A 23,325-nucleotide genomic window follows, 5' to 3' on the forward strand; every position below is an offset into this window, starting at 1 on the left:
TCTCTGCTAGTTATCTCACACAGTCTATCCTCTTAAATGAATTCAAGGTACTCTGGAATTACCGTTGGCCTTCTTTGTAGGATTTATGATGTTGAAGATATGGAAGCTCAGTCACTTATTGGATGATAGCTTCTAGGTAACTGGGTGTGTATAGAAATGAGATCATAACCATATTGATTTGAAGTTAAAAGAAGATAAAATCTACCAAGACTAGGGAGCCTAAAGTGTTCATAAATTTATAGGGTTAAGCAAATCTTCTTCCCAAAGGTCTCTGTTAAAAATGAATCCCTATGGACCTGCTCCAGGACGAGCCAGAGGACTGGGTGGCAGCATTCTCTGAGGCAGGTGTGTGATAGGAAATCCCAGATTTTTCTATTGAGCCTCTGAATCTCACCTTGAACTAAGATGGGAACTTGAGGTTCCATTAAAAAGCATGGTCAGATGGAGTTTGGGGGTTCTCACTATGAAGTTTCAAGTGTCCTCACATCTATGATTTTTGGCCTGGGTGACTTCAGGGGTGGCTTCCATCTGGCAGATGGTCTTTCATACACCAGTCATGTGGCATTTGATGCTGGTGCAGGATGCCCACAGGGCTGGCTACAGAATCAATGTGACTGACAGGAGGATCCTGGTGCAAGCTGGCTTCACAGCCCCAGCAGACCAACAATTACAGGTGGATGAGTTTATAAGTCTAGGAGTTTTTTCTTCCAATAAACAGCAGTGTAAGAATTACAAAGGAAAACTTTTGGGTTTTTATTTCACAAAATTAACAAAGACAATGAGTTATGCTCATTGGAAAGCAGTTTGAATTTGTCTTAAAATTCATCCTTCTTGACCTAATGACCTTTAAAAGCATATATGTATTGACTAAATGTAGAAAATGTGTGTATATATAAATATTATGACATCACTATAAGAAATTTAAGTAGAAGAAACCTAAGTAGAAGTCTGTTTAAACTTTTACGTCTCTAATAGTCATGAAAATCTTATTTATTCAAGATGCTTTTTAAATTATAGGAAGAGGTGCTGTTTGCAAATGAGAAATGAAACTTTTCTTTTCCATAAAATTCTAAGATATAAATTTTGCATAGAAAATGAAAATTGAGTTTTTTTTGACTACTTACCATCCAGCACTACTTGTAGAAAGTACTTGATCTTTCAGTAGAAAAGTAGTAACCTTGAATCTGACGGGAGTCACAAGCAGTTAGAATCCTGGCAATTTGTTTTAAAGTCTATTTCTACAGTAGTTAAGCGATACTCACCGGTATAGCTTTAAAACAAATTGCCAGGATTCCAACCACTTGTGATTCCTATCAGATTCAAGGTATGACTTTTTCTGCTGTAAGATCAAGTACTTCCTACAAGTAGTGCTGGATGATTCTGACAGTGGACACAGCTATGACTTGCCCTGTGGGTAAGAGACATGGAGTTGATTTTTTGGTAGCACTTACTTGAGAATATCTGGCCTTTTAACTTGTTGTACAAGGTAGGAACTATTCCTGCATAAGAGCTCTTTGTTGGAATCAACAGATCCCCAGTTCTAATCAGGTAAACAAAAGCTCATCTAAAAAGTTGAAAATTCTAAGGTTAGAGTTGACACAAGGCATGGTTAGATCGGTTTTTCCTTCAGCTTTATTACCAGAAAGATTCCTCTCTGTTGTGGCAAAGATAAACCCTGAACAGTTTGAGTCCATCTTCATTGCTAAAGATTTTGGAGGAAATGCCTTAGTCCCCTATGGATGCCTTTCTAGCCCAGCCTCTATCATTTAACCATCCTTGAAACAATCATTATATCCAAGTCTACCCTTCAAACTCCCATAGCAGGGTCTGTAGTCATGTTATATCCCCAGCAAGTACAGCAGAGAAGGAGCAATTCAGAGGAGATGACGGAAGTACAGAACAGATGCCCACCCAGACACCCAAGTGAATAGGGTGAAAAATCTAACTGGGAGGCCTTTCACAATCTAGGGCTCCCCTCTCCAGCGTTCCTCCCATGGTTCCCCTCCATGTGTCTTCCATGCTGATCTGTGACCTTGCCTGTGCTGCACTTACTCCTCTCTGTCACAGTTTTCACCCCTTTCTTTCTGTCCTAACACGATAAAATACAAAGTAATTTACCAACTCTATTTTTGGTAGTCCATTCCTTTCCTAAGTTTTCCTCAAGGTCTGGTCAATGTTCCCACATATTGTGGGAAACACCTCACATTGTAGCTTTCTCATTGTCATGACCACATATATGAGTTAGAACCTCATTTTTCTGGTTGTTTTAGTATCTCTCAAATAATCTTCCTTCCTGATGTCCACACCCCATTGCTTGACACATTCTTTTTCTTCTTCTTCTTTGAGACCAGGTTTTACTCTGCTACCTAAGCTGGAGTGCATTGACGCAATTATTCACTACAACCTCAACCTCCTGGGCTCAAGTGATCCTCCTGCCTCAACTTCCCATGTAGCTGAGACCACAGGCCTGTACCACCATATCCGGCTAATTTTTTTTAATAAGTTTTTGTAGAAACAAGGTCTCACTTAGTTGCCCAGGCTGATCTCAAACTCCTGGGCTCAAGCAATCCTCCCACTTCGGCCTCCCCTGAGTTCTGGGATTACAGGCTTGAGCCACCATCCTCAGCCCCATTCTTCTTTCTACAACAACCAATTCTATTAACTTAAGTCTAATGTTTGTGTACAAAAAAAAAGGATACAATTCTCTTTAAGATGGCCTGGATTACTCCAAAAACACCATTACTTGGACCATCCTCAAGAACATCAGCCGCCAGCTGTTGTGAACTGAACGCGAGCCCAGGAATCTCGTCCAGCGAGGATCCCAAACCTGGAACAGAGCATGCACCGGAAAAAAAGGAGATAGAAAAGAGCGAGGTCTGGAGGGCTGGCTTAGGCTATCAGCAGCAATTTTATTTTTGCAATATGTTTCATTATATACTTTTCTGAAGTCAAAGTTGTTTACGCCAAATCAACATACTTAAGTTACAGTAAGCAAGTTACGCCCACTAAATTATGCCCAGTAAGTAAATTAATCCCAGTAAGTCAGTTACACCCAGTAAGTTACAGTAAGTAAATTATGGTTACGCCCTGTAAGCTATGGTAAGTAAGTTACAGTTACACCCAGTAAGTTACAGTTAGTAAGTTACCAAGTGTAAATACTTAAGTTAATATTTTACAATGACGGTAACAAGGATCCAAAATGAACACAATCAAGCAATAAACCATAAGAACCCGAAAGTAGACACAGTGCCCCCCAAGTCCTCATATCCATAAAGTAATATCTGTTAATTAATAACATATAGTTCCTCTCTCAGTTCCTGCTTTCCCTCAGCTCGACTCCCCCAACAGGGGATCTGTGTCTGGGCTCAAGCTCACCATATGGTGAGGCCCATTTCCAAGGGGCCTCGCATGGGAGCGATCCCCACAGGTCTCCCTTACCTATCTTGCTAGGGCTGGCCACTTCAAGGACCTCTCTGAAGAGATGGGAGTGAATCTTCACAAACTTTCCACAGCTGACATTGTTTCTAGGAACTATGAATTGAGGAGTGATGACAATACAGTTTCCATCAAGATTCCTGTTGGTACAGAAGGTGGTCATTACAAGGTTGGTAACTTAATTGAAACTTAAAGATAGATATCAACCTACATATAGAAACACCAAGATAAATGTAGGGGAGATATAAATGGACTCCAGCATGCTAGTACGCCATCTAACGTGGCCTGTCATAGCACCAGCATCAGAATACCTACCTTTCATGACTACTTATCCAAGAAAGTATGGTTATTGGTAGCATGAGACTTCCTTACATGGACCCTGAGTATAGGGTTTGAGATTCTAATCACTAAAATATGACTGTCAAGCAGCTTTATAAAAGGAATTAGGTGTTTGCAGCACCACAGAAGGAAAAACGTAGGTATTTCCTTGCAGTATTATACAAGTTAAGGATATAAAGGGAAGGGCTTGGAATTTGCCACAAAGTTGATAACTTGGTGGCAATTTAGACTAGTGTCCACTTATTTCAAGTCACTGCCTAGTGTGTTAGAAGTTGAGATTCTCATAAAGAACTGTGCCTTAGCATTGCAGGTATCTTGTCTCCACTGTTTCCTTTTAGGCTCATGTGGGAGACAGGAGTCTCCTGTCTCCAACTTGCTTCTGGAATATCAGTAGGAGGACGCCAGCTGGGGAGAAACCAGGTACACCATGATCAGCTTCCTTAGGTTTAGCTGCTACTTCTCTAATTTCCTTCAACTATATCTAATCTTTCCTACTTCTATTAAGTTCAATAATGAGTTTTAATTTCTAGAACTATTTGGCTTTTTCATATATGCCTCTTCTTATTTGATAATGCTTTAGACTTATGTTTGATACTATTTATATCAATTTCTGGGATTACGGACTTTGTAAATTCTTACAGTTCTATTTGAAATTTTAATCCTATTTACTGAGTGATTTATACTCAAAGATTTCTTCGTGTGTTTTGTTACTTTGTATTTGGAACTTATCTTGAGTAGAGCTTTGCACATAGTTTGTGTTGCCTGGTTTGAAAAATGTGTTTCCATAGAAGCTTTGTTTCTGCAAGATACCCCAGGTTATTCATAACTGGAGGACATCTTTCTTGAAAATTTGGTTGCTTTTCTACATTACACTGATTAGAAAACCTAAAACCCCAAATCGTGAGGGCAGGCTTAAGTGTTATAAATTCTCAAGGGTAACTATCCTCTTACTTTCTAGCCATAAGACCTCAATTGTAGATGGAGAAACTTATTTTTTCTTACTAAGTAGAAGCAAAAGGTTTCTGAGTTACCCTTTCAGTGGGAATATAATACCTAGAGCATCTGGACTTCATGCAAGTGTCCTATGTTTAAGCCAAGCCTCTTACGGCTAGAGATGCTTCTGTCACTCTACAGGTATTAAAATACAAGTCCTTGGCTACTGGGATTGACACCATCTCTAACCCCCATGAGCATTGTAACAGCTGCTGCGTCAGAGTATCATTTATTGTTTCAGGTTTGGTTATTTCTTTCATGGCTTCAGATTTCCTTTATGGCCTTTGCAATCTCAACCTCGCTCTTAAGTGTATTTATTATATCTTAACATTTCTATCTGTCATGCAGTGGTAGTTTTCGGGTTTCTCTGTTCACAGTATTTCTGGACCCGAGTCTCTCCAGCTATCTAAATGTCTGCCAAACTGCAAGCCCAATGGCTCTGCGGTAGTTACTGCAATGAAGCTGGAAGGAGTGTCAGGCCCGGAACCGCAGGAATACACTTTACAGGATAAACGCTGCTGACCCACAGTTGTTCCTAAAACAAGCGCAATATTAGTGTTGTGTGAATACTTGTAGAAAAATAAAAAAATTACTTGCCACATCTGTGTGTCTTATGCATTTCCAGTGAGAATGGTGCTATATTCACAATTGTCTTCACTGAACTAATTTGAAAATCACATCTTAACTGATGAGACTGATGTCCTTTACTTCCAACCTGGAGCAACTAATCCTATGTGCCAGTAAGATGGTATGAAGGGAAGGGAGGATCAAAGCAGAAAAGTGCTTTCTCTGGAAAGCTTTAATTTTTGGTCCTGTTTGTTAGGCAGGAAACTTAAATACTTCCCTCCTTTTCTTCCCCACCTGGAGTTTGTAGAAGGCAGCAGGAGTGGGTGGAAGTCGGGAAACTCCATTATAAGCTTTGCAGCTGGTGATGCCTGATGATTCAAGAACTGTCATGTTTTCTCAAGGGTGCTGTTGTGTTTTCCTTAGATTAGGATGTGCCTGCCAGTATCTTCTTCATGATACAGTCACATTTCATTATCAACCAAAGAACCTGGCACCCAGTGTTGAGCCAGGACCTGGTCTTATCACCCTGGCCATGAAGTTGTCCAAAGACAGATTCTCCTTGGCAGTGTGGGAAGGCAATTCAGATCACAGCAGCAGTAACAGAAAATAACTTGGCCATGCCTCATGTAATACTTCCTATCACTCTTATTTGTGTCTGTTATCTCATTTATTTCTCAACTACCTCAAGAGACAAACAAGGGTCACTGTAGTTTCATCAGTTAGAAAACAGAGGCTCAGTTCAATGAATGTTACAACAAAGTACAAAGGGCAAACATCCTTCATGAACAGATCTTATGAGTGAAAACTTACTAATATCAAATAGATATTAGTAATCGATACATACAATTCACAAAAAAACACATTCTATATACTAAAAAGCTTATCACCAGACACTAGAAATACAAATTAAAAGTGAGTTATAATTTCTTATCAAATTAAAATACTTAGCAAAGTCTATTTTATGTCAGCAAGTGTGGTAAACAGCTGTCATACTGACGGTGAAAAATTTTGCTATCTTCTCAGAATGCAACCTGATACTGTGCTTCAAGAACATAAGTTCATATTCCTTCTACTAGGAATATATGAGGAAGTGAAATGTATTCAGACTTATAGACAAATGCTGTCATCTCAGTATCCATAACAGCAAATATATATTTAACATAAATATATAGTATGTTCCCTATATAGAGAACTCTTAGAGGTTTAGGCTTTTCAAATTTATGGTACATCAGGTGACAGAAAGTCTTAGCTATTAAGTTAATTCAAATAATATCTTAATGACCATTCAGTCATCAAAGTGGGGAAGCTGTGAGAAGATAATATAAAATAAAATTATAGACTATATAACAGAAAAGTCTAGAAAAACAATGGTCTCTGGTTGGTGTTAGGATTTCTCATCTGTGCATATACATTTTAGAGGGAGTTCTCAAACCTAAGTTTCTTTTTTTTTTTTTTTTTTTTTTTTATTTCGAGACAAAAGTCTTGCTCTGCGCCCCAGGCTGGACTGCAGTGGCACAATCTTGACCCACCACAAACTCCACCCCCAGGTTCAAGTGATTCTCTCTCACGCCTCAGCCTCCCAAGTAGCTGGGGACTATAGGTGCACATGACCATGCCCAGCTAATTTGTTGTATTTTTAGTGGAGGCGAGGTTTCACCATGTTGGCCATGCTGGTCTCGAACTCCTGACCTCAAGTGATCCTCCTGCCTCGACCTCCCCAAAGTGTTGGGATTACCCAAAGGCATGAGCCACTGTGCCCAGCCCTAAATTTATTTCTAATTTATATTATCACAGCTACTATTTTTAAGCCTAAAACTTTCTATTAAACCTTTGAACAAAAGAATTAACTTCCAAACTGATTCTTATAGACTCATTGTATTCAGAATTCTACAAGAACGTTGAATACCCTGTCATAAAATATTTCAAAGAAGAGGTTTTCTTCAAGACTGAGCTTCTGTATTCTGAAGATCCACAACTAGAGTTATTTCTAGAGGACTGCTGGTTTATCCTAGGCCCAGATCCCAAGAGCGACCCACAGTGAAACATCATTAACAGGCACTTCAAACTGATAATAAGTGTGTTTGTGTGATGTTTACAGATGAGGAAATTGAGTCCTCAACTCATTAGAATGCTTAGGGTACAAGTCCTATTTCATTCTCTTAAACTACTTTTATATATTCTTTATACTTAGCTTTTTTCTTACCTCAAAGCTTACAGAAACTGAATCTGAAGTGTTTGATTTCTTTCTCTTAGAGGGTGGTGAATAATATAAGATTTTTTTTTATTCCAGTCTGACTAGATTTATTTTTAATGTCAGATATCTTAGAGGTAAGAATGTATTCACTCAAACTCATTGAGCACAGCATACCAAGTACTAGTCTACATATCAGGAAGACAGCAGTAAACAAAAGAGTTTCTGCTCTAAGCCTGTATTCACTGTGGAAGACAAGCATAGACATAATATGCTGAAGAGCATGAAGCTTTTTAAAGGGTTGCAGTGACTGGTGAGTCACATGGTTGGAATAGTTACACTCCCTGAGGAGGTGGCATTTAGGTAGAGAACTGAAGAGTGAGGCATTATCACAAATCATCTGTGCTATCTCAAATTCTTAGGAAATTAATACAAACATTCTAAGTGTTAACTTTTCTGCCTCAAAGTCAGAAATTTGGCCACCTGAACTCATTGACTATGGCTAATTTACTCTGAGAGTAAATTACATTGTGTCCTTGGCTCATAATGAGAATCAATGTGAAACCATCACATCTCTGAATCTTTAAGGAAACTATTGTTGAAGATAGAGGAATAAAATGGACCGGCCCTTATTATATCAGTTCTTTTTGATGCCTAAGGCCAGGAACATTTTCTTCTGTACCTTGTATTCAGAAAATGAGTCCCATGACACTATCTTCTTTCCTGCCTTGGCTGATAGGAGGCTCAGAAATGAACATTTTATCTACCTGGGCTTAAACTGATTTCTCTCAGTAGCTTTTGCTTTTCTATGTCAATAGTCTTTTTATCTTTTCTCATCCATCGTTGAGAAGCAAATTTTTTAATTCTGCATACAGTATGTAAAGTCAACCTTTCACAGAAGAACTAAGATGTTAATATTATTCTGTTCCTATAGTATACAAATGACCTAATATGCGGATAGTGAGGTCTATTTTTGTAAACTTCAGACAAGGAGACACATTAAGGCTGTGCTCTTCAGGTTAAAATCTAGACTTGCTACAAATGTTAACAGATGCCCTCTAGCACTGAGTTCATAAAATCTACACCCGTTTTTTAGCCGTTTTGCTTCACTTTTGTTTTAATGTGTCTAAATGGGCCTAACAGGCTTGAGTATAAGACACATTCTCCATGTAGATTTTTTTTTCTTTCCGTGTAGTTTCTTAAACATTTGCCAAGCCTTGTGATACAAACATTAGAAGACCTTTAAGTTATTACAAAAGTCCTATAAATCAATGTTTATCAAGTATCTGAAGTAGAAATTCAAGGTGCTATCAATAATCATGGTAAGTGGTCCTAACTTCCTTTTCGCTAAGGGGGAAAAAAATAAGTAGATCCAAAAGCTTCTAGGCTGGGCACAGTGGCTCATGTCTGTAATCCCAACATTGGGAGGCTGAGGCAGGTGGGTTGCTTGAAGTCAGTCTAGACCTGCCTGAGCAACACAGTGAGACCTCATCTCTATAAGACATACAAAACTCAGCACGGTCTGGCGGCATGCACCTGTGGTCCTGGCTACTTGGGAGGCTGAGTTGGGAGGCTGAGTTGGGAGGCTGATCAACTGAGTGAGCCTGCAAGGTTGAGGCTGCAGGGAGCCCCAGTTGCACCACTGCACTCCAGCCTGGGTGACAGAGCAAGACCCTGTCTCAAAAAAATTACTAAAAGACTGAAATGTTTAGAAAATTATTGCTCTTAAGTTGTAATATAGCTCTATAAAAAGTGGAAAACATGAACTTTTCAACAATCAGATAACACCAATGGTAATACATCCAAATGAATTATTTTTGTTTTACTTATTCCTTGTTTTATTCCATGCCTAAAGTTATAAAAACGAAGAAACTGGCCTAACTATAATTTTTATCTAGTAAATTATAGATAGTTTATTAAAAGTAGCTACTTATTAATTTCAATGCTAATTTGATCAGTCAGATGCAGTGGCTCACGCCTATAATCCCAGCATGTAGGGAGACAGAGGCAGCAGGATAGATTGAGCTCAGGAGTTCAAGATCTGCCTGGGCAATATAGCAAGACCCTGTTCTCTACAATAAGGAAAACAAGATAAAGTATAACTAGCTTGATTATAAAAATAGCTTGCATTTAGATGTTATATCTTTAATAGCATTTATTTCACACACTTTAATAGCACTAGATTTTACAAAAGTCAAAAACTCTTAGATGCAGTTAATCTATAAAATGGGAGTACTGATATTTATCAGATTGATATGGAGCTTAATGAAAATTGCTTAGTAGTAGATGTTCATAAATGTTTCTTCCATCTTAATCTTTACAACTACTAAGCAAAATATATATGTATATATATAATCTCTTACAAGTGACATACCTGTCTTTCCTCACTATGAGGAAGGCCTGGAACCCAGGTATTCTGTCCCTAGCCCAATTTATTCTTAACTCATTTCCATACATATACCACAGATTCTGGTAATATAGTAATAAAGTTCCTGCTCTCAAGAGGCTTCTGTTTTAATGGGAAGCAAAAGCAAATGTCATGTGGTAGTAACATAAAATAAAACAGTTAAAGAGATGAAAGTCGATGTGAATGAATGATAGGCATTTTATGCAGGATCACAGTGGCAAGCCTCTGCAATGAAGTCACATTTGAGCAGACATCTGAAGGCAGGAAGGCATGCTGGTTATTCCAAGTATGATTAGTATGTTCTAGAAACAATAAGGAGACCAATGAGTCTGGACTAGAAAGAGGTGGGAAGATGAGACTGGGACAATGGGATTGGAGATCAGATCCTGTACTGCCCTCTGGGTCCTTGTTCTTACCACACTGCTGCCCTGCTCCTCAGAGAATCTGTAGTTTTTACTTTCTATTCCAGGAACTCTCTTCCAGTACTCTTCTTTCTTACTCTACCACTAACTAGTAGGCTTTATCGGTGCCCCAATAATAATCTACAATGTGAGTTTACAATACTCCTCCAAATATATTCTTATTCACTGTCACAGTGAAGGTGTTGTCAATAACATCTCATAGGTAGGGCACAGAGGCACTAGAGTACTACCTGGCTTGTCCAGACCCAGTATACCAGAAAGTGATAGTTTTAAAATTGCAATCCCCTTGCACCCTGCAGGCTCTACCCAACCATCCTACCTCTTAATATAGTCTTCAAATAAAAGCTCCATTTAGTATCTTCTGTGATAGTGAGACATAGTTCTTTTCTGGTGTTTTTTTAAAGCTATGCAAATGATGAGAATTCCATGAAACTGTCTTCCACCCTGTGGATACAACTTCTTCATGGACGTAGGTTTCCTTCCCATGGGAAGAGATTTGAAGTGAACATGTTTACCTTTATGAAGAAAGAAAATGCATTATTGGAAGATATGAGTAGGCTCTTCATCTATGACTGTTTTGACACTTGCTCAAATATGCCATGGACAGGTTAAAGACCAAGTGAAAGCAATTTAACTTTAAAAAGTCAGTTGTCTAGTTGTGGATAATTAGACAAGAGAAAAACTAGAATGAATTAGCAAAACCTTAATTGAAAATGGCTATAGCACTTTCTTTCATAAAATGGCCTAGTCTAAAAAACCATTGTCATTCATTCCAGCGATGAGATAGATAACAGCCATTTTAACTTATCTCTTCAACTTTTCATGACTGATCTATCATATATATAGCACATAGAGCCTGTTTTATATATATATATATATATATAGTGTGTGTGTGTGTGTGTGTGTGTGTGTGTGTGAGAGAGAGAGAGAGAGAGAGAGAGAGACAGTCTCGCTCTGTTGCCCAGGCTGGAGTGCAAGAGCATGATCTCAGCTCACTGCAACCTCTGTCTCTGAGGTTCAAACAATTGTCATGCCTCAGCCTCCTGAGTAGCTGGAACTAAAAGCATACACCACCATGTCCAGCTAATTTTTATATTTTTAGTAGAGTTAGATTTCACCGTTTGGCCAGGCTAGTCTCAAACTCCTGACCTCACATGATTCACCCACCTCAGGCTCCCAAAGTGCTGGGACTACAGGCATGAGACACCACGCCTGCCCTATAACTCCCTATATTTTGGAAGTTCTGTATTTTATACTTAATATTTGCATATTAAGCTATATAAACTTCATATAAAACTGTTACCATAGTCTAAAACTTTAGAATCACTAGACCTATAAGTCAAATGAAATCACAAGAGATTAAAGAATTCAGACTCTTGATCTATTTAGCTAACATTATCTAGGAATAGATCTCAGTTAATGAGCCCACACTATAGAGCAGGTTAAAATGGCAGCCTGTAGTTGAATATGATTAGACCAAGCGTATTTCATCAGAAATTCTGGCCTTCCAGGATAGTGCTTATAACCCTGGAAACTCCACTAAGAAATGCCTCTTAATTCCTGCAGCTGTACTTCCACTGCAGTGTGGTAATATGTGATGCAAAGAAGCCCATGTCAGACCTGCTATGCAAAAAAAAAAAAAAAGTGCATTTCTGGCAAGTAGAGACTTGGCATGTTGCTTCATGATATTTCTCTATAACCAGATTTAGTACCACAGTCGAAAGTAGGTGGCCTATCTGATTAAAAGATCTAGTACAGATAACTCTATTTCCTGAGAAATTACAACAGATGATAAGTATAAAATAACTTGGTCAGGTGCAGTGGTATACACCTGTAATCATAGTGCTTTGGAGGCTGAGGTGGGAGAATTGCTTGAGGTCAGGAGTTCGAGGCCAGCCTGAGCAAGAGGGAGAGCCCATCTCCACACACACACACACACACACACACACACACACACACACTAGCCACATGTAGTGGCATGAACCTGTAGTCCTAGCTACTTGGGAGGCTGAGACAAGAGGATCTCTTGAGCCCAGGAGCTCATGACTGTATTATTGCACCACTGCACTTCAGCTTGAGCTCAGAACAAGACCCTGACTCTAAAAAAAAAAAAAAAAATTATTGCTTAAGACAGGACATCAGATCTCCTACTTTCTTTTGGTTTAAAAGGTAGTTTAAAGAAAGGATCTGACCTTAAAAGGAGCTAAAAATTTAGAAATCTGAAAATGAATATTAAACTGTTTTTATAGAAAATTTTTTAATAGCAAATGAAGCTAAGGGCCATAAAACTGAAGCAATTTTTCCAAAGGTAGATTCTTTTTGTTAAACAGGCACCAGAACTTTAGCCAAAGATTAGGGTAGTTTGAGAAGAAATTTTCTGGAATGATAGGCATATTTCTTCCTCTGTTTATCTGCAGAAAAAAGTACTGGCTTGTACCACCTAAGAGAACAAATTTCTTCCAGAGCCATATCTTAGACTCTTCAAATACAAACTGAGCAACGTTTTACCTAGAAGGCAGTGATATTTCTCAAATCATTTGTTTGTGCTACAGGTTTCAAAAATTATATTTATCCATCTTCTAATGTATACATGTATGTACATATATCCCTTGCAAGCATTAAATGAGATGATGAAGTTCTGGTCTTTGGAAAGAACCATAGGGACTTTTCTTTCCTTTCTTACATTCCCATGCATTAAACCACAGAGTATTATTTAAATATAATTTAGGCTGGGCGCAGTGTCTCACACCTGTAATTCCAGTACTTTGGGAGTTCAAGGCAGGCAGATTGCTTGAAGTCAGGAGTTCGAGACCTGCCTGGCCAACATGGCAAAACCCAACTCTACTCAGAAAACAAAAAGTAGCCAGGCATCATGGTGTACAACCTGTAATCGCAGCTACTTGGGAGGTTGAGGCATGAATTGCTTGAACCGAGGAGGCAGAGATTGCAGTAAGTCGACATTGTACCACTGTACTCCAGCCTGGGCAACAGAGCAAGACTCCATCTCTAAAAATAAAAATATAATTTAAAATTATTCAGATGCTGCTAAAGGTCTAGGAATGGAGATCTTTTTCTTTCACCAAAGACTTACTGGGTACCTGATACTGAAGGAAATAAGCTGAGTTCTGGCCTCCAATCCCTCACACTAGAGGTTGGAGGGTGAGGTACCTGTATAATAAGTAGAAGACCAGAAGACTGAAATAAATGTACATCCTAACTGTATTTTGCTGAAAATACCAAATTGTTATATAACCCCTTACTGCTTCCATTGATGGAAGTGAATATATATCATTTCCAGGACAAGGAGGACTCTGGACTAGAGCACAGAGGTGAGAGCAGGATGTACTGTGTATCCTCATGTTGGGGGTTAGGGTAGTTATTACTACAGCAGCTGCTTCCACATTCATTCAAGCTACTGAGTGTCTGTATTACCCAGGATTTCCCAGAGGAACTGAACCAACAGGGGCTGTGGGGAGTGGAGGATGAAGAGATTTATTTTAAGGAATTTTCTCACACAATTATGGGACCTAGCAAGTCTAAAACCTGAACGGGCTGGCAGGCTGGAGACCAAGGGAAGAGCTGATGCTGCAGTTCAAGTTCAAAGGCGATCTGCTGGCCAAATTTCCCCTTGCTATGAGAGGATGTCACTCATTTATCTTACTCAAGTCTTCAACTGATTGGATGAGGCTCACCCATAGTACAAAGGGCAATCTGCTTTACTCAAAGTTTACCAATTTAAGTTCAAATCTCATCCAAAGATAAGATCTCATCCACACAGAAATATCTAAAATAATGTTTGACCAAATATTGGGTACTGTGACCAGCCAAGTTGATACATAAAATGACCATCACAGCATTTATGTGCCAAGTATGGAGGGCATAGTAATAAATAATGTACTGAACTTGTATACTGATTACAGTAAATTAACTTTAAAAGCAAAGTCAGTTAACTTCCGATAGGGTTTATCACCATGAACAGCATGCAGTAAAGTAAACTAGTTGTGTGGAGCTGAGGTGCGGGCGTCAGGGGGAAGATGAAGCGAAAGATTTTCTTTAAAACAGAGGTAATAAAGGAAAAGGTCCTGACTTGAAAATAAGTGATTCTTTTAAGAAATATGGGGCGAGTTTACGAACCATGTGATTCTGCTAAGTATCTCCACAAGTGAGCAGTGAGTGTCTCTCTGCCTTTCTATGAAATTAGACCCATCAAGCTGTTCCTCTCATCTTGGTACCAGCCAGGCTCGGAGGAAGACACCTGCCCTTCCCTCCCAGCCCTCAGCAGAGTCCAGGAGCACCAGACCCGGAGGCTCTGCCTGAGCATCCTCTGTGTAACCCATCTGGTCGCTCTGCTCTTCCCTTTCCACAGCTCAGGACTAGGTCTGCAGAGCGCTGCGAGCTCGCCTGGAAATAAAATGCTCCGAAGGGATACCTGGAGTTTTCCAAGCACCGGGGCCTTCCTGCGAGCGCGATCGTTTGCAGATATCACGAAATCCTGGAGGGGGCGCTCGAGGCCTCCCGCGAGCCGAGCCCGGGCTGCAGGAGCACCGGCCCCTCCCAAGCACTTGAACACCCGAGGGCCTGAGGGGTCTGGAGCCAGTGGCTGAATGCCTGGAGGCTGGGGAAGTTTACAGGCTCTTCCCAAAGAATATATAGTCTCTGTTCTCAAATAGAATGAGCAGGGGCTTCAAAAAGTGGGGAAACTAGCATCTGCCTCGGGTACCTGTGTCCCCCGCAGGTGGGAGCAGAGACCTCGCGCTGCCCAAATGCTAAGAGTCCTCGGGTTTGTTAGACCAGCCCCGGCCCGGGAAGTGGAAACTCGGTTATTCCTTCCCAGTGATTAAAATGCACAACCAACAAACAAAAACAAAGCTCTAGCGCTTCTCTGGCACCTTTTGCCTCTTTTAACTAGAGCCCTTTATGGCCGAGCCTCTGGCCCTCTGGCCCTCTGGCCCCCAGGGGCGTACTTTGGCAACTCCAGCCTCGTTAAAGGGTGAAAAGCGGGCTCCAAGAGGCCTCAGACGCTCACCTGCGTGGAGACGGCTTGGCAGGGAGCACCGGGGTAGGGCGGACTCAAAGGGCCTCTTTTGCAACGGCTAAAAACTCCGCAGAAGTAGCTGGAGCACATTAATTGGTGGCAGCAAATTGCTTTTATATCCATATTTGAACCTCTGGGATCTTTGAAAAGTTACTCTCCTAAATGAGAAAACCAATCAAAATACAGAGGCGTCTGCACTGCCATACGTACAATAGCCGCGAATGGGGATACAAGCCTGCCTCTACCCCCCACTGCTAGCGTTTATAATCTTTAAGTGTTAGTCACAGGTAGCACAGATAGTGCTCAGACGCCTCCCAAGGGATCGTTCCTCATATGTACATCCTCCTTCTATACCGTCTACGTTCAGGGTCTTTACTTGAATGAGGGCCGTGCAGCTTAGGGGTTTGGGAGAAGCTCTGAAAGCAAATAGCCCTTTACTAGTCAGGAGCCCCGGGAAATTTGCCTCACTTCTCTGTGCCTCGTTGTCCCATCTGTAAAATGGAGATGGTGATGTCTTCCTCGCAGCCTTGCTGGAGTTGTTAGGATGTGGCAATTATGCACTGAAGTGAACTTTCCAGAACAGAACTCTCAGGGGCTGATCAGAATCTGGAAATGTTGTCTTTTGCACTGGCTCTTCCAGAGCTTTTGAAGCTGAACCCAGCTTCCTTTCTCACTGCTTCTCCTGGCCTCTGACCCAACTCCCTAGTTCCACTGTGAATTCCCTGCCTTCTCTCTTCCCACTCTTCTAGCCTTAGTTTATTTTGTAACTCCTAAATCCCCTTCTTCTGCACTTCCAATCCCCAGAGAATATTCCTCCATCCCCAGACTTTGGAGTGAACTCACTGTTGAAACCACATTCCTCTCTAGTCAATTACAGAATTGAATCCCTCTGCCCCTATAGTATAAACTTCCAGAGGGCAGGGACCCTATATCTCTCCCAGGAACCAAGCACGGGCTAAGAAACATGCTATTACTTTGTGAATTTTCATTCAGTGAATAAATTTGTCATTTTCACATATCACACAGAGGGAGTCAAACACAAAGATGTTTGCTGAATTCATCCTTTAGCTTTGTGTTCCAGCCTTGAGAGTCTGTACCCAAACTCACTCTTCCCCTCTAAGTCCCATCGCTCATCCCTACAGCGCTAATATGGTTTGGCTGTGTCCCCACCCAAATCTCATCTTGAGTTGTAGTTCCCACAATCCCCATGTGTGGTGGGAGGGACCATGTGGAGATAATTGAATCATTGGGGTGGTTTCCCCCATCCTGTTCTCGAGATAGTTAGTTCTCATGAGAGCTAATGGTTTTATAAAGGACTTCCCCCTTTGCTGGGCTCTCATTTTTCTCTCTCCTGCTGCCCATGTGAAGAGGGACGTGTTTGCTTTCCCTTCTACCATGATTATAAGGTTCCTGAGGCCTCCCCAGCCATGCTGAACTGTGAGTCAATTAAACTTCTTTCCTTTATAAATCACTCAGTCTTAGGCAGTTCTTTTTAGCAGCATGAGAACCGATTAATACAAGCAACAGGCTTCTAGCTGATTCCTGGCTTGTTCCTTTACCCGTGCTGCTCTGTGACTTGAAATGCCCCTGTTCCTGTATCAGGATCCCACTTATCTCTCTAGGTTCAGGTTCAATACCAACTCCTCCCCAAAGCCAGGTGCCCCACTAAACAGAAAGCCTCTCTCCATCTGTCTTAGTTCATTCCTGCTGCAATAGAAAATATCTTGGACTGGGTAATTTAGAAATAGCATAAATGTACTGCTCATAGTTATAGAGGGTGGGAAGTCTAAGGTCAGGGCACCAGCAGGTTCAGTGTCTGGGGAGGACCTCATCTCTGCTTCCAAGACGATACCTTGAATGCTACCCCTTCACATGTTGGGAAGGACAAAAAAAGGCAAACAGTTCCCTTGAACCTCTTTGATAAGGTCACGAGTCCTATTCATGAGTGCCCCATCGCAATGATTTAATCACCTGCTAAAGGTCCCCACTTTTTAGTACTATCACATTGGTGATTAAGATTTAACATGAATTTTGGAAGGACATGTTCGTAAGAACCATAGCACCATCCCTGCTTCCCACTGCATTTTACACCTTTTAAAAATTATCATTCCTTCTCTTTGTGCCTATATTTTGATCATTTATGTATAGGCCTAGCTCCCTCAACAATATTTTAAGCTTTTTGAGAACAAAAACTGCACTTTGCCCTCACAAGGTTATTGTGAGGATTAAACACAAACCCATGGGTTAAAAAGAAAACAATGCTACTTGTGTTTAAATCTGCAGCACTGAAAAAGAATGATAAAAATTAAAAATAAAAAAACACAAATGGGCAGCATTGCTGGGCACAGTGGCTCACGCCTGTAATTCAAGCACTTTGGGAGGCTGAGGTGGGAGGATCGCTTGAGAGCGGGAGTTTGAGGAGCCTGGGCAACAAAGTGAAACTCTGATCTCTACAAAATAAAAATTAAAAAATTAGCCAGGCATGGTGGCATGTGCCTGTAGTCCCAGCTACTCAGGAGGCTGAGGCAGGAGGATCACTAGAACCCAGGAGTCTGAGGCTGCAATACACTATGATTGAACCACTGGACTGAAGTCTGGGCAACAGAGCAAGAACTTGTCTCTAAATAATTTTAAAAATCTGAAGCATCTTGGCACCCTCTGCCCCTTTGTTACTCGAAGGCCTAGCATGGAGCTAGCTACTCGTATGGTTAATAATCAGCAATGTATAGATAATTAAAAGAACAAAAGTGCTCTTAAATGCATGCCGAGGCAGCACAGAGCTGCTGTGCTCCCAGCAAGTATGCAGAATAGACATTGTTTGAGTATACCTAGCCGATGAAGGAGAATTCTGGCTTTGCCTGCTTCATTCCTCCACCTTCTCTGCCTCAAGGAGAGCTCTAATCCTGGTCAGGTGCTACGGTCTGAATGTGTCCCCCAAAATTTATATGATGAAACTCAATCACCAATATGATAGTATTAAGAGGTGGAACCTTTAGGAGATGATTAAGCCAGAGGACTCACCCTAGTGAATGGGATTAGTGCCTTATAAATTAGGTTCACACAGCATTCACTCCTTTTAACTTTCTGTCTTCCACTGTGTGAGGACATAACAAAAACCCCCTCATCAGACAATGAATGTTGGTGTCTTGATCTTGGACTTCCCACCCTCCAGAACTGTGAGAAATAAACATCTATTATTTATAAAATTACCCAGTTGTGGGTATTTTGTTAGAGCAGCAGGAAGGGCCTGAGACACCAGGTGTGGTGCAGAACAGGGTCAAGGGGGTGCAGGCACCTAAGGAGAGGTGATGGGTGGATGACAAGAGTCATGCAGATAGAATGGGGAGAAATTGTTTGCAGAACTCAGAAAAAGGACATGAAGGAAAGGCTACTGCTAAAGACAGGATTTTCTTTTATGAATATGTAAAGAAGCACAATGTAAAAAGTAAAACAAGAAAAAGTTGGGCCAGGCGAGGTGGCTCATGCCTGTAATCCCAGCATTTTGGGAGCCCAAGGCGGGTGGATTACTTGAGGTCAGGAGTTCGAGATCAGCCTGGCCAACATGGTGAAAGCTGGTCTCTACAAAAATTAGCTGGGCAAAACTTAAGTGGCACACACCTGTAATCCCAGCTGCTTGGGAGGCTGAGGTAGGAGAATTACTTGAACTCAGGAGGTGCAGGTTGCAGTGAACCGAGATTGGGCCACTGCACTCCAGCCTCGGCAACAGAGCAAGACTGTCTCAAAAAACTAAAAAAATTAAAACTTGAGTATTAATTGAGTCACGTGGGTCACAATCTTAATTTCTTATTGTATGCATATTATTTCTTATACCTGGGGCTTTGAGGGGGACCTGGATTGATAAGAACCTGAGTTAGCCATTAAGCGAGGGGCTTCTCTGAGGTTGAGAGTCAGCTTCCCCAGAGCTTGAAGGCTATTCAAGCCCTCAGCTTCCCACTCCTCTTGCTCATACACCCTCCTTTCCCTGCTCCTCCAAACTCTGTGCTTCTGCAAAAACAGCTCATGTGATACCCCAAGCCCTGGTGACTTTTTGGACACATACACTCTTGTACATGCAGTTTCCTCAGTTAAGGATGCCCTTGGCTCCCTCGGGTGCCTAGAAGACAACTCCGAGAGCCTCCTTCTGTGTAAGGCTTTCCCTGAGTCCTGCAGGGAGCATTGTTCCTGACATGTCTTTACCTGTGTCTCCCTCATTCGGCTGTGAGCATCTCATCTCTGCATCCCTTTATCTAGCACAGCGCCATGCCAGACCCACTGGCAAGGTCAAGGCTGAGATCTGACTCCATTTTCTTCCCTGTTCCCCATTTCTGGCCTCCCAGCTCCTACCATCATCATGTTTCTCTATTCTTTGTTGCAGTGATTGGGTCCTCGGCCCTCTTGCCTGACACACAGCAGTTCACAGAACATATCAGGCCTTCTGATGTTTGCTAACATGCTTGGAACTTAAATTATTTAAATAGTATCCACTTTCTGTTAGGGAATAAATTAAACTTGCAGTAAAAGTCGAGATAGGGGTCTCTTGGGGGATGCAAACTCTTGAATAGTGAAGGGGAATAAAATTCTGTTCAAGGGTTTCTATTTCCACCACACTACACTATATGAAGACGTTGATTATTTAACCTGTACATACCAATTCGATTCAAAATTCAGGAAGGTTCAATGCAAAGTCCTTCTTAAACAACAGGCCCATACCTATAATCACAGCACTTCGGGAGGCTGAGGTGAGAGGATTGCTTGAGCCCAGGAGTTCAAGACCAGCCTGAGCAACATAGTGGGACCTCATCTCTACAAAAATAAAAAGTAAAAAAGTAGCTGAGCACGCAGGCTCACACCTGTAATCCCAGCACTTTGGGATACAAAGGCAGGCAGATCCCTTGAACCCAGGAGTATGAGACCAGCCTGAGCAACATGGTGAAACCCCATCTCTACAAAAAAGTACAAAAAGTAGCCAGGCATGATGGCACTCACCTGTAGTCCCAGCTACTTGGGAGGCTGAGGTAGGAAGATCACTTGAGCCCGGGAAGTCAGTGATGCAGTGAGCTATATCATGTCCCTGCAGTTCAGCCTGAACAACAGAGGGAGAACTTGTCTTGTGAGAAACAAACTCTCCCATCCAAACCCAAAGAATGGACTTAGAGACCCAGAGAACAGCGAAAGTGAGCCTTTTAATGATGGTCTTGAAGATCAGCTGTCTGATGAGCAAGCACACCCAGCACAGTTTCAACAAGCAATTTATTCCCTCGTGCTCAGGTCTCTCCCCTGGTTCCTCACAGGCTGAGTACTATGGGGGGGGGGGTCAATCTTCCCAGGTGTCGCCTATTGATTATTGCATAAGGGCTTTAGGTGGCTTTTTTTTAAGGGTTGTCTTGCTGCATTTTGCTGCAGCCCACGAAGGATTGCAGTTCTAGTTAGCTTAGGGGCTCTTCAAGTATTTGACTTATGACCTAAGTAGCTGGGCAGGCTGAAAAGAAGAGACAAAATGAGCTATTTTGCAGGCCAGTAAGCTTTTGTTGTAAACTAAATATTTTTTGGTTTGGGTGAGGGCAACTGATTGGGGACAGGGGGGGAAGAAGGGGGAAGCCAATGAGCAGGCATCTACTAACCAAGCAGGGGTCTCATATATCTTGTTTCTTCTGTAGTTTGCTGAACTAAGTCTATTCAAGGCACTTTGTCTTAGAAATGGACCACTGTATACATTATTTCCTTCAGTCTAAAAAAAGTAAAAATTTATTTAAATAAAAACATTAACCAGGTGGTTGTGCACCTGTAGTCTCAGCTACTCATGAGGCTGAGAAAGGACCTCTGGAACCCAGGAGGCCAAGGCTGCAGTGAGCCTTAATTGCCCCACCGCATTCCAGCCTGGGAGACAGAGAGAGACCCTATGTATTACTTTGTTCTCGCGTTGCTAATAAAGACACACTCAAGACTGGAGTGTGGTTTATAAAGGAAAGAGGTTTAATTGACTCACAGTTCCACATGGCTGGGGAGGCCTCACAATCGTGGCAGAAGATGAAGGGAAAGAAAGCAAGGCACGTCTTGCGTGGCAGCAGGCAAGAGGGCGTGTGCATGGGAACTCCCCTTCATAAAATCATCAGAATCTGTGAGACTTATTCACTATTATAAAAGCATGGGAAAACCTGCCCCTGTGATTCAATTACCTCCACCGGGTCCCTCCCAGGAGATGTGGGAATTATGGGAGCTATAATTCAAGATGAGATTTGGGTGGGTACACAGCCAAACCATATAACCCTATCTCAAAAGAAAGAAAAAGAAATGTACCATGGAGCATATTTTGAGGATGCCTTTGGGAGCAGAGTTTAGAGCACCTTTAGGTTTTCCCAGGAAAATCCTGAGAACCAGATTAGAAGTTTAAAAACTTGGATTTTGGTGCCAGCTCTGTCATTATTAATAGTTATGATATTAGGTCATCCTAAACCTTAACCTCCTTATCTGTAAAATGGTCACAGCAATCCCCATTCAACCTCTTATATGGTGAGGTACAGGTAAGAATTAAATAGAATAACATAAGTAAAATACTTTGTAATCTCTGAACTAACGTAAAGACACATCTGGTATAGACAGAGCTAGAGAGAATGAAATATTCATGTTCTATACTATGTGGGAAGAAAGTGTAAAAGGTATCACAATTTAAAACATGCTCTCATTTATAAAAATCCTAATAAGTTGTTTGGACAGCAAATACAAAGCTTCTTCAGATGACAGCACAGACTGGGGGGAAAAAGATGAATCTAGAAACTTTTCTGTTGTTTGTTTTGTTCGCCGCTGCATTTCTATTGCATACACTTGTTATTGTTAAAGAAATGGGTCAGGCATTTTCTGAGCATGTTGGCATGTGCCTGTAGTGCCAGTTATTCAGGGGACTGAGGCAGGAGGATTGCTTAAGCCCAAGAGTTTGAGGGCTCAAATAAAGCTTTGAGTGTACCACTGCACCCCAGCCTGAGCAACATAGTGAAACCCCATCTCAAAAAAAAAAAAAAAAAAAAAAAAAGGTAGACCTGGGCTTTGGGCTCTAGGCTCTGGGCTCTGCACCCAATTATGTGACCCTGGGCAACGTTGCCTATTTCTTTGTTTATAAAATGGGCTAATATTAGCTACTGTGTAGCATTAGCTATCAAGATTAAAGCAGAAAACATATAGAGTTCTTGGCGCAGAGCCTTGACACCTCAGATGACAGTTCCACACTGCTGTTTACTGGGCTGGAAACAGCCCACGGCTGTGCTTTCTAAATATACCTCTCTCTCATGGGCTCCCTGACCTCCAGCCCTGCCAGGCCTCTCCACTTAATTTAATGAAAAGAAACACAAGTCAGTAGCATTCATGTGGAGAAGAACGTAACTAATGGAGAGAAGGTCAATAGTTGGCAAACCCTAGAGACAAACAAATCATTGTCCTTTTTCTCCAGCCTTCTTGGAAGTTTTTCTGCTTTCTTCTTCCTTGGAGTTCAAGGGTCTCTATGGGACCAAAATATCAAGAGCAAGACCTTCCAGGCTGCTCTCAGAAGCTCTAAGTCTGCTCTATTGAAGCTGAAGCAGCCTCAATATTTCACTGGCAAGAGACTGTCTCACATTCCTAGCAGGAGGGCGAAAAGAGAGAACCAGGCTCTGGTTCCTGTCCAGTCAGCCTGGGCTGAGCACACAGTCAAGGATCCTCCTGCAGCCTGGAATGTGCAGGTAGTGTCGGAAGAATCTAATGAACCCTGATGTAGACACCTAGCATACTGAACCATTGTAATAACCTTAGAAGCCCAAGTGCATCTGCAAATACATCTTCTTTTGCTGTTGCTTAAAAACAGACACGATTTTCATGTAAGGGTAATTCTGTGGACTTGACAATTTGCAGAGAATCCCTCCACCCGATTTGGCCTCTCTCCCAATTAGCTAATGTGGCAGAAACTACG

General features: G+C 41.5%; 1 protein-coding gene across 1 annotated transcript in view; it reads right to left on the minus strand.

The window, feature by feature from the left end:
* Positions 1-1,268: 1,268 nt before the first annotated feature.
* MSGN1 (mesogenin 1) overlaps positions 1,269-23,325 on the minus strand; it is a 28,109-nt gene continuing 6,052 nt past the window's right edge. The window contains exons 2-5 of the transcript XR_013526152.1: positions 13,104-13,360; positions 10,674-10,869; positions 3,439-3,575; positions 1,269-2,827 (exon numbers count right to left, since the gene is read on the minus strand). The gene's annotated coding sequence lies outside the window, so the exon portion shown is untranslated. The remainder of the gene's footprint in view (positions 2,828-3,438; positions 3,576-10,673; positions 10,870-13,103; positions 13,361-23,325) is intronic.

The sequence above is a fragment of the Callithrix jacchus genome, chromosome 14 (assembly GCF_049354715.1).
Source record: "Callithrix jacchus isolate 240 chromosome 14, calJac240_pri, whole genome shotgun sequence".
In the NCBI taxonomy this organism is placed as follows: domain Eukaryota; kingdom Metazoa; phylum Chordata; class Mammalia; order Primates; family Cebidae; genus Callithrix; species Callithrix jacchus.